The sequence below is a fragment of the Dendroctonus ponderosae genome, unplaced genomic scaffold, assembly GCF_020466585.1.
Source record: "Dendroctonus ponderosae isolate FM_Combo_2020 unplaced genomic scaffold, Dpon_F_20191213v2 Dpon_F_20191213_7, whole genome shotgun sequence".
NCBI classification, from domain to species: domain Eukaryota; kingdom Metazoa; phylum Arthropoda; class Insecta; order Coleoptera; family Curculionidae; genus Dendroctonus; species Dendroctonus ponderosae.
The window spans coordinates 13,274,806-13,289,654 of NW_026018916.1; the positions used below are offsets into that span (position 1 = coordinate 13,274,806).

Consider the following 14,849-nt stretch of genomic DNA (forward strand, 5'->3'; position numbering starts at 1 on the left):
GCAGTGGGCGAAGTGATCTCCCGTGCTTTCCGACTAAGACTGGTTCAACTACTGGATCCCCTATCGTATTTATGCGGCCCGGCCGTGTGAGCTCAACGGTATTACCCGAGACTAACCAGAGAGGCCATTTGACAACATGACAAACAATTTTGATAGGAAAGAAGAGGTAAAGGCCCTTAATCCAGATTGGAAACACGTTTTGCGGCAAACAGTGTATGCGCCAAAACATTTGAAGCACCGCCCACTCCCCACGCATGAGCTCACACAGCCGGGCCGTATAAATACGACAGGGGATCCAGTAGTTGAACCACACTTTGATCTTAGCCAAAAGGCCGAGAGGCGAAGAAAGGTAGAATAAGCTAAATTATGTTAGATTAAGTACAAATGATTTTAGCATTTAGGAGCCGTAGATAATAAGCAATAAGAAGGAATGTAATCCTTAGTTGAAAATAAAAGCTGTTCAAATGCGAGTAGTTGAACCAGTCTTAGTCGGAAAGCACGGGAGATCACTTCGCCCACTGCCTATTATGGAGAGGTGTATCCTGGACGAAATCCACGATACAATACAGGACAAGAAAGTGCTGCTGGATGAGCAACATGGATTCAGGCCGGGCCATGGCGCAAGAAGATCAAGGCCGGCTTTCCAGGGTACCAAACCAAGCTCATCAGCAGTTACTTGTCTGGACGCAGTTTTCAAGTCAGAGCAGACAAGTAGCTTTCTGCCAACCGGCCAATGATGTCAGGAGTATCGCAAGGGGCGGTTCTGGCCCCTACCCTGTACAATATCTACATGGCGGACCTTCCAACAAGAACACAGAAGGCTACATCTACGATGACGATGTAGCCTTCACTACTGTCGGGAAGGGTCCTGCCATCCAAGCCCAACTGCAGAGGTAGCTCAACAAAGTCGTGAAATGGAGCATGGACTGTAAAATGGAGTTAAATCTAGCAAAACCACAAGCCATCATATTCACAAGAGGCAGGAAGAATCCACCCAGAGGCCTACTAGAGCTTGCAGGACAGGGGCTACCATGGAGGTCCAAGATAACCTATCTTGGACTTACATATGACAAGCGTCTAGTATGGCACGACCAAATGGCAAACACCATCGCCAAGGCCAGATTCCTGCTCCATGCCTGCTATCCTCTGCTGTCTGGTAAACTCTGCTTACGAACTAAGGCCAGAGTTTACAAGCAAATGATCCGCCCGGTACTGACCTATGGATCTCCTGCGTGGGCCATAGCCAGCACCTCGCAAAAGCAGAAACTGGCAGTATTCCATAATAAAATACTGAGGATAGTGACCCATACTTCGTCAGAAACACCACCCTGCGAAGAGACCTGGATACAGAGGACCTGCTAGATCACATCCGGAACCTAACGTCAGGGTTAGGATAGGATTCGGCATAGCAAGAATCCCACCGTCAGGGTTTCTTGCACCAAGAAGTTCGACTGTGACCGCAGACCTCTCCCTGTGGACACAGTCTAAGAAGCAGACGTGGACCACATGCGATGTGCTTAAGTTAGCTTAGGAAGCATTAGAGGATGTGTTATATTAGGTTTAGGTTTAGGTTAGAATAAGTCATACGATGTCATTTAAAACAACAATATGTTAGCATTAAGGATCCGTAGAATAAGTAGCAGTAAGAAGTATTGTAAAACTTGTCTGAAATAAATATGTTCAAAAGCAAGTAGTTGAACCAGTCTTAGTCGGAAGGCACGGCAGATCGCTTAGCCCACGACCTCATCGCCTTTGATAATGTCCACCGCAGTTGTGGACGAAACGTCAGGAAGAAATTCCCATGGACCACGGTGATTTTACCCGCCGTGAAAGCCTTCACAGTCTGATAATTAGTCAGCTTATTTATCACAAGCGTTAGCTTACTAGTGATACTCTAATTATTTTATCCTTGCTGTCATGTAAAAATGTGCTTCGCCTGGGGATTTTTTTGTTAATAACTGTTTCATAGGATACCTTAATTGAATCTTAGAATGGTGGAATGGAAATACACTTTGAACATTGTGTCTCCAACGTTTCGTCAAATACAGGATGTCCGGTTTTTTAGAGTCTCGCAAGACTCTTGCGAGAGTCTTGTTCTGGCAGTACATGGTCTTGGTCTTGGTCTAGCAAACCAAAAGCAGTCTTGGTCTTGGAGCTACAGACCAAGACCAGTTTCGCTCATCACTAGAACCGACAAAGATAGAGACGCATTATGCATTGAGCCAAAACCCACATAGGGTTATTAAAAGACAGTATTTTAAGCAAGCTTTGAGAATGCTTGTTGTGCAGACACCATTAATGTTGTCTCCGCCAGAATATACTCTCAGCATTTAAAAAATTATGATTATGAGAGGAATTTGGAATTCAAACTTTGGGGTACTTTCCAAAAACAAACGCTGTACTTTATTGCACATCTGGCAACTATGCTAGCCTACAAAATAATTAATTTCTTGTTATTTTTCATTTTCAAGTTTAAAAACCTGCCGAAAAGCATTTTGTAATTTTAACGAAGATTGATAAAAGAATAATTAAATGTGACAAAGGCTAAGCTATATAAGCTATATTTAATCATACTTAGCAGACAGGAACAATTCACGTCACGCAGTGAGTTCCACTGACTTCACGCAAATCGACGCAATATCCTACCTTGTATTGATTGTATCATGTCTGGCATTGATATCAACGAGACATAGATTAGACTTATTCATCTATCTTCATCCAGATTGAAGGTAACCTCCATCGCAGTAGCTCTTGTTCGAGATTTCTCAAGACCAAATTCTTCGCGTAGACTGTTAATCATTTTGCTTTGTACAATCCTTAAACCATTTTTGTTATGTTTGATTTCCACACCTAAGAACAATTCTACTTCTAGAGGGTAATCCAAAATTCAAAAAACTGGGTTACGTTTATAGTAAAATAACCTGCAAGAGGACGTCAGAAATGTCAACTGTCAGTTTAAGGTAGAAAATAAAACAGTGCAGTATTGCGGTACAAATACTGCAGAACAGTACTTTAATTTTGTAGTACTTATTTTTTAGACTGGTCTGCGCATGCGTATGTGTCAAAAAAGCTCAGACTGTATACTGCATGACCTTATTGGCCGTCCAATATATCTCTAATATATTCTGTATCACGTTTTGATACAGAGTTATATTTTTATTTAAAATGAAACTTTTCAATTCATAATAGCGAACTGCGCAAAATTCCCTCTTTGAAAAAACGTTTAATGCTGAGGAAAAAATTGTAATTTTTTGTATTATTAGTTTATTTACGTTATAAAATATTCATAACATATTTTTTTCTAGGTGAGAATCAACAGGATAGGGTCAATATTCACAATTGAAAAGTTTCGGAATAGCGGCGGTAAGTTAATATTTTTAGATACGTAATGAAGGCCGTTTATTGTAGTTGGAGATAATTTAAATGTAATATCAAAAGCATAATTTAAAAAACTAACTACTACAAGAAAACAAAAACACATGTTGGTAGAACTAATTTAAACACACAAATAATGGAAAAATTGCGAGGCTCAAAGTCCATAACTCATTAAGTTCAGGCACATTTTTGTTACGTTATATCAAATTTTCTATACATACAGGGTGATTCAAAATTGGCGTCATTCCTCTGGAGGTGTTGTCTGGGGGTGTCTAGTAAGGAAGTACAGAGAAAATAAATAAAAAAATAAATGTTATTAAAAACTCAGATATTTGCAAAAAACTAGATCAGAAGGATGGCAACGATATTTTTCAAGGTAATCTGCCTAATTAACGTTTCGTAAATACCTGCTCCTTCGTAATTATTAAAAACTCCGGCAACTATGGATAAACATGAAGCAAAGAAAATAAAAGAGACAATAGCATGCGTTGAGGTTACGATAGCTGTGGCACCTTGCGGTCAGTGCTGCGACAAAACAGCCCCCGAGTGCTGCCATCTTTTTGGGGAAAATAAGTGATTAAGAATAGGTCACAAATGTAATCCAAAACCGATTTAAAGGTTATGTATCATTGATCAATATGAGTGATCAAATAAAATAAAATTCTGCTGATAAAACACAAGAGTTTCCCATGAGTAAAAAGTCCTGCCCGTTTCACTCCAAACATCTTTGTGTCCCAATCACTTTGAGTTTGGGCACTTATTTTGAGCAGCGACGCCAATTTGCAATTACCCTGTATACTGGCCTTGATTTTTAGTTCCTGTTGATGATCTGTAGTAGTTGCTTAATTTTTTTTTCTGCTCTTATTATTTCATTTTTAACAAATGGAACACAACTGGATGTAACTTGCAACATGGAAATATTTCGCGGCGTATGGAGGAGGCTTATATCTAGCAGTGGACACGAAAAGAAGCTAGATGATGGTAAGCTTGTTATACCTGAGATTATAATTGTGCTATCTCTAAGCCATACAGATAAAAAAAAACACCATAAATTATACCAACGAACCAGAAATCAAACTTTTCCAACTCCAAAAATAAGTATGGCATTTCATAATAGCCCTAATAAAAAAAACCGCCATCACACCATCAAAAATTCATACAATATTGCAATTTAAAAGGGTCCCTAGTTTTAACCAACTATAAATATTTTAATCCTTCAGTTGCACGTATTGAAAAACATGATTGATTGCTTTACGTGAACTTGTTTTCTAAAAATAACTTGCCTAGTGACCAACATCGTAACTTTTTTGCATAAGCTCCAAGCCCAAAAGGATGTGAAACGAGCCGTCATTTTTATCGCCAAGTTGATTATTCCAATTATTCAGTCCCGCATTGTGTTTTAATTAAATCAAGTCACCGAATAAATTAGCCTATAATTGGATGGAAAATGTAAGAACCATAAGTAATTGAAATAATTTAATCGAATTAACGTACATCTTGCTGGCTAAGGTGGTCATTTGCTAAATGGTTAAATAAGAGCGTAGATGTGGAACGAAATATTCCGTATCATTAAGCAAAAAAGAGAGGAAACATAGGATTTTTTCAATGATAACTAATGATTGATGCGTTTCAACCAGCAAAAAATGTATTCCAAGGAAATATAATGCAATAACATTTTTAAGTTTCATTTTTTTTAAATTGCTGCAAAAAATCTTGGGCTAAAACAATGCAAACTGCCCTGCAAAGCTCTGGTATTATTTGTTTCATATGATCTGTCTGTTCCTGTATTTTAGTTAGAGTTGCTTGTTTTCGCCCATAAAAGTAACTCTTTGAAACATTTCCTGGTTTAGTTATTCCAATTTTAGAGCAAGTTTAAATCAAAATTTTACAACTTTATTAAATATGTTTTTATAAATAGCACAGAAATTCGAATTAACAAATGTCTGCATAACTCATTTAGGGCTACACGCTCAAAAAATGCAAGTTGAATGTTGAGATAACTTCAGATTTCGGTAAACGTGAAGTAGGAAATCGTAGCGAAATTAGCGCCAGCCACGTCGTCTTTCTATACAATTGTATCCATCTCCCGCAGGAGCACGCTTGCCTTGTAGCCGGCGTCTCTTTCTACCTTCTCGACTGTTAATTTACGACTTTCGGTTTCATATTTCATCCAGACTAGTATTTAGTAAATTCATCGAGTTCTGGAGCCCTGCGACTTATTTGTGTGCTTATTTGCATTTGATCTTTGATTCGTTTCCGCGTGCACACAATTAGGCTGTGACGTGACATAGAGGGTGTCCCGTAAGTGATCAAAGGGGCACTAAGATAATCTTTGGCTCAAACGAAGACCATAGGAAATAACGTTTATTAAGGAAAAAATGTTGGAATCCTCTGTACTATTTTTTTTTATTATTGGGAGAATGGTACGATGGATTTTAATGAAACTCTGGCAAACTGTAATTTCAGCCTACAATATTTTCAAGATAGCCACACTTTCGGTTATACCGGAAGTGCATCAGCTTTCAGCTTGCTTATTTTAAATAGAACACCTTATATATTATTACATTTTTGAATTTTACTTCCAATTCTAAATATATTTTATGTATAATTTCTTATACCTAAGTCTAACCGTTTTTCAGATATTTGAACTTTTATGTAAAAAATGGCAGTTGCAGCCACTCGAATAATTATTCATTTTTCCTATAAGGGAATTTGTCATACTTAGTTTTAGTCGCATTTATTGTTGTGAAGGACTTACTTTAATGGAATTTCGAATACCTTTTTAAAACTATTAATACGAAGTGTTAAAAAAATAAGTATCAAAATACAGTTGAGAAAACCACCCAAAATCAATTTTTCCAAATGAAAACCCCCCTTTTTGATAATTTTTTCATATTCAGTATTTAAAATAAGTGTAAGTTTGTGTAACGCTGCATATTCCAAAAGTGTTCAGTTTTCGAAATATTGCCATTAATTATTATTATATCAATCACTGGTATTAAGACGTATTCAAAATGCATGAAATTTTCTATAACTTGTTTAGCAGCACAGCATGAAGGTTTCTGTTTTTGTAGATATCGAATGTGAAATATGTTCTTGATACAGTTTTATCACATTGTTCATAAATAAAAAATAAGCTTAAATAATCTTCGTTTGTATAATTGAAGCGCCCTGGTATGATTATTAATTATTTTAAAAAGGTAACTAACAGCTGTCAGTATTCCTTTGGCATTTGATTACATTAAAAATGGCCACTTTCGGCATGGCAACTGAGAGTGACAGGATTTAAAAGAAGGTGCTGCAAAATATCCATATGAAAACATTAAATTGGCAATATTTCGATAACTATACACTTTTGGAATAGATATCGTTACACCATCTTACACTTATTCTTAATACTGAATATGACAAAATTATCAAAAATGGGGGATTCCATTTGGAAACATTGATTGCCAATGGGATGCCAATGACCTTGGCACACTGTCCAATTTTCGATTTCTCCTAATTACAGTTTGTCAGATATCGATGTTGGCGGTTCCCGGTGGGACACCCTGTATACGACTCATGTTTTGATGAAGCAACCAAGTTCATCGCCTTTGCACAAGTGAGGAATTCTTGAGTCGTAGCACAAAACTTCCAGAACGTTTTATTTGGAAGTTTGAATCAACTGATTTTTTAGTTGGTGCACTAATTCTTTATAAATATTTTTTTGGAATAAAATATTGCATTCATAGCTTTTGAAAAAAAATTTCCGTTCCCTTTCTATTAGTAATGTTATTAGTACATTAACTACAAACGTAGGTACAGCCGGCAACACATAAAAGTAGACGATTAGAAAGTTGGTGCGTAAAGCTGACTTTCTAACTCGATCTACCTTTGCGTAAATTACATAATACTGACAAATTAATTTTCCTATTATCAAAATGACACTTTCAAAAGTATTTGAAAACCTCACCAACTGTACGAGGTAAAATACAGTTGACGACATATAAAAGTAGCCTACTCGACTACGATAGACGGTAGAAATTTTTTCCGATTTTGATAAATTAGGCTTTGCGAAATACGCCAAATATGCAAATTTCACAAACTTGTTCAAATTTGACAATCTAAGTAATTTCTTTAAAATTTAATAAATCATGCCTTCGGCTTTCCAAATAGCTCAGCTATTGTTTTTGTTGACTATCCTTCCCCGAATAATGTAAATTTCAGGTTTTTCAAGTAATTTTGTAATATCGCATTGTGATAAGAGGAAAATTTATTTGTCAGTATTGTGTCATTTACGTAAAGGCAGACCAAGGAACAAAGTCAGATTTACACCACAACTATTTAATTGTCTGCTTTCATTTTTCGTGGACTGTACTATTAACTATAATCAATTAATTGTAAAGCGTTGTGTAATTTTCAACTAACCATGTCCAAAGTCTTAGGCTCCGTGTTGGTTTTTCGAATTGTTTTCGTCCGAATTGCATTGCAACTGTGTTTTCGTCCGAATCAGAAATATTACGAAACAGAGACGCGAGTTTTCAGGAAAATATGGCTAAAACATAAAAAATTAGCACAGATTTTACTGTGGATAACAAATCCACAGCAAGTTTCATTAAAATCCATCTGAGCGCTTTTCCGATGTTACAGGCAGCTTAATTTAGGTTTTGTTAATGCAGAAGATCGTGTAAAATATTTGGGAAAACTACAATAATTACTGTTACAAAAATGACACCGGAAAATGCAGAGCAGTGGAGAGCATATTAGACATCATATTAGATGGACTCAAAGTCTTGACATGGATGGCATCATCTATAAAACTGTTATAGTAGATAGCGACAGCAGCTTTTCTGAGAAACATATTGAAACAAAATCTTATTTAAAATCAGAAAGATTTATAAATTCTATATATCATTCATTTATTATAACTAAAGTGTATTCTTATATTAGTTGCAATTCCAGTTTTTCGGAGTAATTCTCGTTCTGTTTGGGGACTTTTTATGAGTAAGAACTAGGAGTAATTTTATTTCGTTAATTTATGTATTGCATTTTACTTTTTTGCCATGGTATTGGGTGATTCGTTTTGCTGCATTAATAACTTTTGTCGGGATTTTATGTTCCCTGACCAATACCCGTACCCAAATAAAAAATAAATGTTTCAGGTACAAGTCGGATTTAAGACATAATTCCTGCTACGGCCCTAAAAATCCGTTTACGGGTGCAATCCCTGCAGAAACAATTGGACAAACCATAGAGACAGCATTAAAATCGAGCTAGAATTTGACGAAAAAATGTCCCGGAAAATGACCTATTTTGGCATGGAGTCCTGGTCGCATCTTTTGTCCAAACTAAAAAAAACTCGAAGCATTCTTATCTAGAAGGTTTGGTGGTTGTCAGAAAGTCAATTTAAATGTGGAAAAAACATTTGCAACCCTGTATAAACGTAATTTGAAAAAAAGCTTACATTTCTGAACTATTGTTGCTTAGTTTAAGCATACTCAGATAAAGTTTTATAAATTCAAAATGACTTTCTGACATGCTAGAGAATAGCATCTATCCAATTTTTCAAGTTTGAATCAAATACAAGAAGTAGTTTTTCTCTAATTCAATGCCAAAAATGCACGGGAATTCCTATGCTATAACGGATGAGCGTATAGCCTTAAAGCAAAAAAAAAAACAATTTTTTTCATAATCTTTATTTACATTTCTAACTTGAACCGGTTTTGAAACACATGGTCATCACTTACAGACGGCGATTCTAGGAGAAAAAACCGAATAACCTGTCAGCTCTTCAGCAAAAGGTTTGTTAACTATCAATTAGTATACAATATTCCGACAAGTTCGATTGGGCACTTACTGGACATGAAATATATAGCGGTATGTTGACCATATGTCTAAATGTCACCTTGGTTCAAAGAATCGATAATGTCGTTTCAGTAAATATTAGAGCTGACTTAACAATTAATATTGCGCCTCTGTAAAACGCTTTTGTTTGTTAAAATAACGGATTGGAATTTAACAACAGACGCCAGCAAAATACTCTAATATAGAAAGCAGGTATTTCTTTAAATGTTGCCATTAATTTTATTAGCGCATGTTTAACTTATGTATGTACATTCTTGACGATTAAATTTGACCCTTTAATATACAGGGTGGTTTTTTTAGTGCGATAGAGTTAATTATTTCCAATTGTGTAGAACTTTCGAAAAATAGTTTCATATAAAAGTTGTTGACGCACAAAGTGCGCACATTTTAAAAATATCTTATATTATACAGAGTGTCTCAGAAAATTGGGGCAAGATCCAAGTGTATTTTTCTAAGTAGAACTACCCATGTTTCATTAGCTCAGGGAATGCAGCTTGAAACGCTGCATATGCACTGTAAATTGTTTTTTTATTACTTGCGACGTTGGCAGATTATCGCCATTTTAGTGAAATTTTGCTTAAAAACATGGCATCTAAAAATTCATTGTAGAAGTAAAAAAAAGTAGTTAGAGATACAAAAAAATACGTCTTTTCAATCACCACGGATCCGTTAAGAATTCTATTGAACCAAAATATCAATACATTGTACAGGGTATTAACAATGTGGACTTCAATCTAAAACTCTTTAACGCAATAAAACTTTAGTTATTCAAATGGAAGTACCTGTATATTAATCCGTCATTAGATAGACAATTTACACAGTTACAAATTTGCATTTACACTTTAAGCTGTGAAATCAACCCTTTTCAAATTATAATTTATTTTATTTAAAAATTTCAAAAAGTTGCTACATTTTGTAAGGTGGCTATGGAAGTCAATAAATAAGTGTCATAAGTCAAAGTCAACAAATAAGTATTTACAAAAACTTGTTTGATTGAATAAAAGAGATAATGCTTGGAAACTATGGATGCCTTCGCAAAAATGATCGAAGGTGAAACTATGATAAGGTACCTAGTAGAAAACAACCTGTAAATACATAATGAATAGCGTTTACGGCCGAAAACAAGCACGGAAGTTAACACGCAAATAAATATAGCACATCGATTTTAAATATAACGTCCATTTAATTAAAAAGCGATATTATCAAAGTAACAATCATTACCAAAAAGTAAAAAAAGACTATGGTCTAAGTTTTACAGCAAAAAATGCTAATTTGACAGTCACAAGTGATAGAAATATCAGTATATTTATCTATTATTTATATTTATATATATATTTATCTAGTTATGTTAGTATATTCAAGTTATTTTGTAGTTTTTATCTTTCCACGTTTGTTTGTTGAAAAAACGTTTTAACAAAAACGGTTTTTCAAAAAAAAATTAAACCTGCGTATTTGAGCAAAATATAGATTAAACTATATTTTTGGAAAGAAAATTTGAAGCGCAAGTTAAATATGATAAAACCTGCAGAGTGCTCCATTTAAAAAGATGCATTTTTTGCTAATAACTCGAAAAGTATTTGCTTACCCCAAGTGAAAGTTACTTGCTCATTGGATATTACGTGAAAATGTGCTTTGGAAATGTTTCCGTCGGTAGTTTAATAAAATAACAGGAAAATGGGTACCGAACTCTTCCAAAAGTGCAGATTTCTGGAATAGGCGCTGTATCTCGGAAATTGTAGAGGTATTGACATACGATTTTCGCCATTTATTTTGTTGTAAAAGTCGAGGCTCAGACACCGACATCGGTTTTTGTCTACCTGGTATAAAAATGAAAGTTTCTATTTGAAAGTGTCCAATTTGGGCCACCCTGTACAAAGTTGTAATAAATAACTGAAGATACGCGGATGACATAGTCATCATAGCCAGCAGCGCAAGTGAATTACAAAGAATGGTCCATAAAATAGTGAAACAAAACAAACGATATGATCTTTTCAAGAACATGGAAACCAAGACCATAGTCTCCTCCAAAACACATAAAAATATAACCTTGGCTATAAAAGGCAAAGATATAGAGGAAGTCTTCTCGTTTAAACACCTGGGCATCTCGATGGATGAGCACTGTGACGCTAAAAGGGAAATCAGATCCAAAGAAGAACAGGCAGGACAAAGGAAGGTATTCGCTAGTATCAAGAAGCTCTTTACTCGATTGGAATTGAGCTTGGAGCTCAGAACACGCATGCTCCGTTGCTATGTGTTCTCTGTCCTTCTGTACCGCTCGACTGGACCCTTGATGCTCTAACGGAGAAGAGAATCGACGCATTTGAGATGTATCTCAATCGACGCACGCTCATAATTTCTTGGACACAGAAAATAACTTATATAGAAGTTCCAAGACATAGGAGCAAAGGAGAACTGCTACAAACGATAAATAAAGGAAAACACAGTATCTTGGACATATTATAAGACGCAGCCGATACAAACTTCAGAAAATTATCATCTAGTAAAAAGAGAAAAAGATCCATTCGGAAGACGCCAGAGCTCATGGCTGAAGTACATCGGTAGGTGGTTTGGGCGGACATCCACAGAGATTTTCAGAGCCAAGCCAACATTCATAAGAAGACGACGAGATTAGAAGAAATACAAAATTACGCATTTTGGCAACATTGCTCAAAATTGACACATTACACAATTGGACAAATTTCACAAAATTAAAATCCATTTTTAACTGTTACAAGCTAGGTAAGCTTTGAAAAAGTAACAAGTGATATGTTCTTGTTTTGTGCAAAAATATGAGATTTGTAGTTGTATCCATCAAACTCCACTGTTTCTAACGAGATCATTTAAATCAGGTTGTCTAGGAAAATAAGGTTATTTTAATAGTCTTGAGGATCCACATAAAGTGTATGACGGTCAAGATGTACAGGTTGAAATGAAACTCGTCCAGACGTATCTTTATTTTCCATCTTCTGTATATTTTTTTGGGGTACTGGAGGTAAACTGCCTTCACCATGAGAAAGTGGTATTTTTGCAGATGCGATGTTCGGATATACAATCTTGCTTTTATTTAAATTTTTTTGAAAATCCTCGTGATGATGTCATGCAGAAATAACATTCATGTCAGTCATTGTCATGATTTTAAGGTTTACTCCAAAGCTTTGATATCGTAAACGGCATAGATTTGTGACTTCCTTCAAGCCAACTTCTCAACGTTCTTGAACAACTGTTACCGAAAATTTTTGGTAATCAATGTTTATCCCTCTCATCAATAGAAAACGAAAAAAAAGCTGATAACATAGTTTTCCTCTAGAAAAAGATCTGTTATTGCATTTCGCTATGTTTTTAGAGTAAACTCACTACAAATGTAGCAAAAACAGTCTGTAGAATTCTTACAAGAGCAAAATTTTGAAACTTCTATTTCATACTTATGATCTCTGTTCATAAAAAAATTGATAATCTACATATGAAATACTTAAAAATATATACATTTAGTTTCAATTTTGCCCAAAACTTACTTAAGTATTTGGTATAGATCGTACACAATTAAAAGACATGTTTTCAACTAAGTGTGTAAAGTCACAGTGAATAATACACAATTGGGTATTTTCACTTTTTTTATGTTAATATATGGAAAGTAGTTATGGCAAACATTGGACATATATTACATCACGTTTTGATACAGAATTACATTTTTATTTAAAATAAACGTTTTCAATTCATAGTAGCGAACTGCGGAAAATATCCTCTTTGAAACAACGTTTAATGTTGGGGAAAAATTTCAATTTTTTGTATTAGTCATTTATTTACAGGATAAAATATTCATAATGTACTTTTTTCTAGGTAAGAATCAAGAGCATCAATCAATGCTCACAATTGAAAAGTTTCGGAATAGCGGCGGTAAGTTCAATTTTTAGACGTAATTTAGACCGCTAATTACAATAGAGTTGGAGATAATTTAAATATAATATCAAAAGGATAATTTAAAAAATTAACTACCACAAGAGAACAAAAACACATGTTGGTAGAACTAATTTAAACACCAAAATAATGGAAAAATAGTCAGTGCTGCGACAAAACAGCTCCCCGAGTGCTGCTATCTTTTTGGGGCAAATGAGTGATATATCTAAATTTGTCACAACTGGCATCCAAAACCACCGGTTAAAGGTTATGTATCATTGATCAATATTATTGATTCCCCATCATATATGTCATATTATGTCCCAATCACTTTGAGTCTGGGCTCATATTTTGAGCAGCTTCGTGTTCGGTTAATTAACTGCTGGTCAATTTGAATCATTTGAATTAGAATTGTAGAAGAGTACTTTTAATATCAACAATTTTCGTCATTTGACAAAAAAATCGTATTTTTGCTCTTCGAATGCTTAAGTATTCCAATAGGCTTCCAATCAGACGTGGGACCTCTTCAAAATAATGCTTAATACACAGTTGAAACTCGATCTTGAACTGTTAATATCTTCTTGAAATTTTTGAAAAAAAATTTCAATATTTTTGTCGTACTCTCTACGTGGGCTGATGGTATGATATATTTAATTGATGTTCATAAATTGAGAATTCATACATCAATTCATCATCATTCAACCAATACTCTCCGATATTTCTACTTGAATTTTTGGATCAGTACCAAACTACCAACTGCCAATAATTTTTCTGTGTAACGAAAATAGTATGCAAAAGGTATACCTTTTCAGATAAGTGAAGTGGGAATACAGTTCAGGTGTACAGTTGTGAGCATTAACCGATGTTTTATAACTTTTTAAATTGCTCACCAATCATTCATCATATAGACTTTACCCGGGAGGTTAGACGTTGATGGTCTGTCTATCTGTTTTATGTTTGTGGTTTTGGATTAATCGCATTTCTTGCTGTCAGTACGGGAAAGCAGAATATTTACGACAAATCATTCCATTAGATTAATTACTCGGCTGAAGATTACCCACTTTCGCTCATTTGCTCAACATCAATGGATTCTCATTTTTGGAAATTTAACTTCTTGCTGTTAGATCATGCATGTTTATCCTGTCTACGTTATTGCAAAAAAATTTGAACTTTTCAGTGTGCTGATTGGTTACGGTCATTGTTGGCTTAATTGGTCAAAATCAATTTTGATTTTTTGATTGATTGACAAATTGAACGTTTAGTGACATAGTTTTGATACGAACTTTTTCAATCGTATTTAATGCATGTTTATGCCAGTTTCATTTGTTTCCTCATAAGTTCACACCCCCCAGATCGTTTATTTCAAAAAAATTATGACAGCATTTTACTCAAATTTTTTAAATCTGAATTTAGAATAAAAACATAAAACACGAAAATGTCAATATTTGACATCGAGTTTTTTAATGAAACACCCTATATATTTGTAGACAGGCCTATTGAATTTTTTCCTAATTTCAGATATATATACAGGGTTGCTCATTAGTGCGTCAAAGTGCGATATCTCAGTAAATATGAACTCTACAAGAAAATACGTCCTACGAAAGTTTTTCATGTTTAAAAGGTCCACATTTTAAAATTACTTTCCAATATACGGGGTGTATCATAAACGTGTGGTAGTTACCAACTTTGGTTTTTTAAATGGAACCGCCCCTTTTTTCATTCATTTTCAGATT

At 34.8% G+C, this 14,849-nt stretch overlaps 1 protein-coding gene and 1 long non-coding RNA gene across 3 annotated transcripts in view; both read left to right on the forward strand.

Moving 5' to 3' along the window:
* LOC125505155 overlaps window positions 1-5,717 on the forward strand; it is a 19,704-nt gene extending 13,987 nt beyond the window's left edge. The window contains exons 2-3 of the long non-coding RNA XR_007281960.1: window positions 3,359-3,363; window positions 5,487-5,717. This is a non-coding gene — a long non-coding RNA (uncharacterized LOC125505155). The remainder of the gene's footprint in view (window positions 1-3,358; window positions 3,364-5,486) is intronic.
* LOC109542356 (autophagy-related protein 16-1) overlaps window positions 1-14,849 on the forward strand; it is a 609,070-nt gene that overhangs the window by 358,258 nt on the left and 235,963 nt on the right. The window lies entirely within an intron of this gene.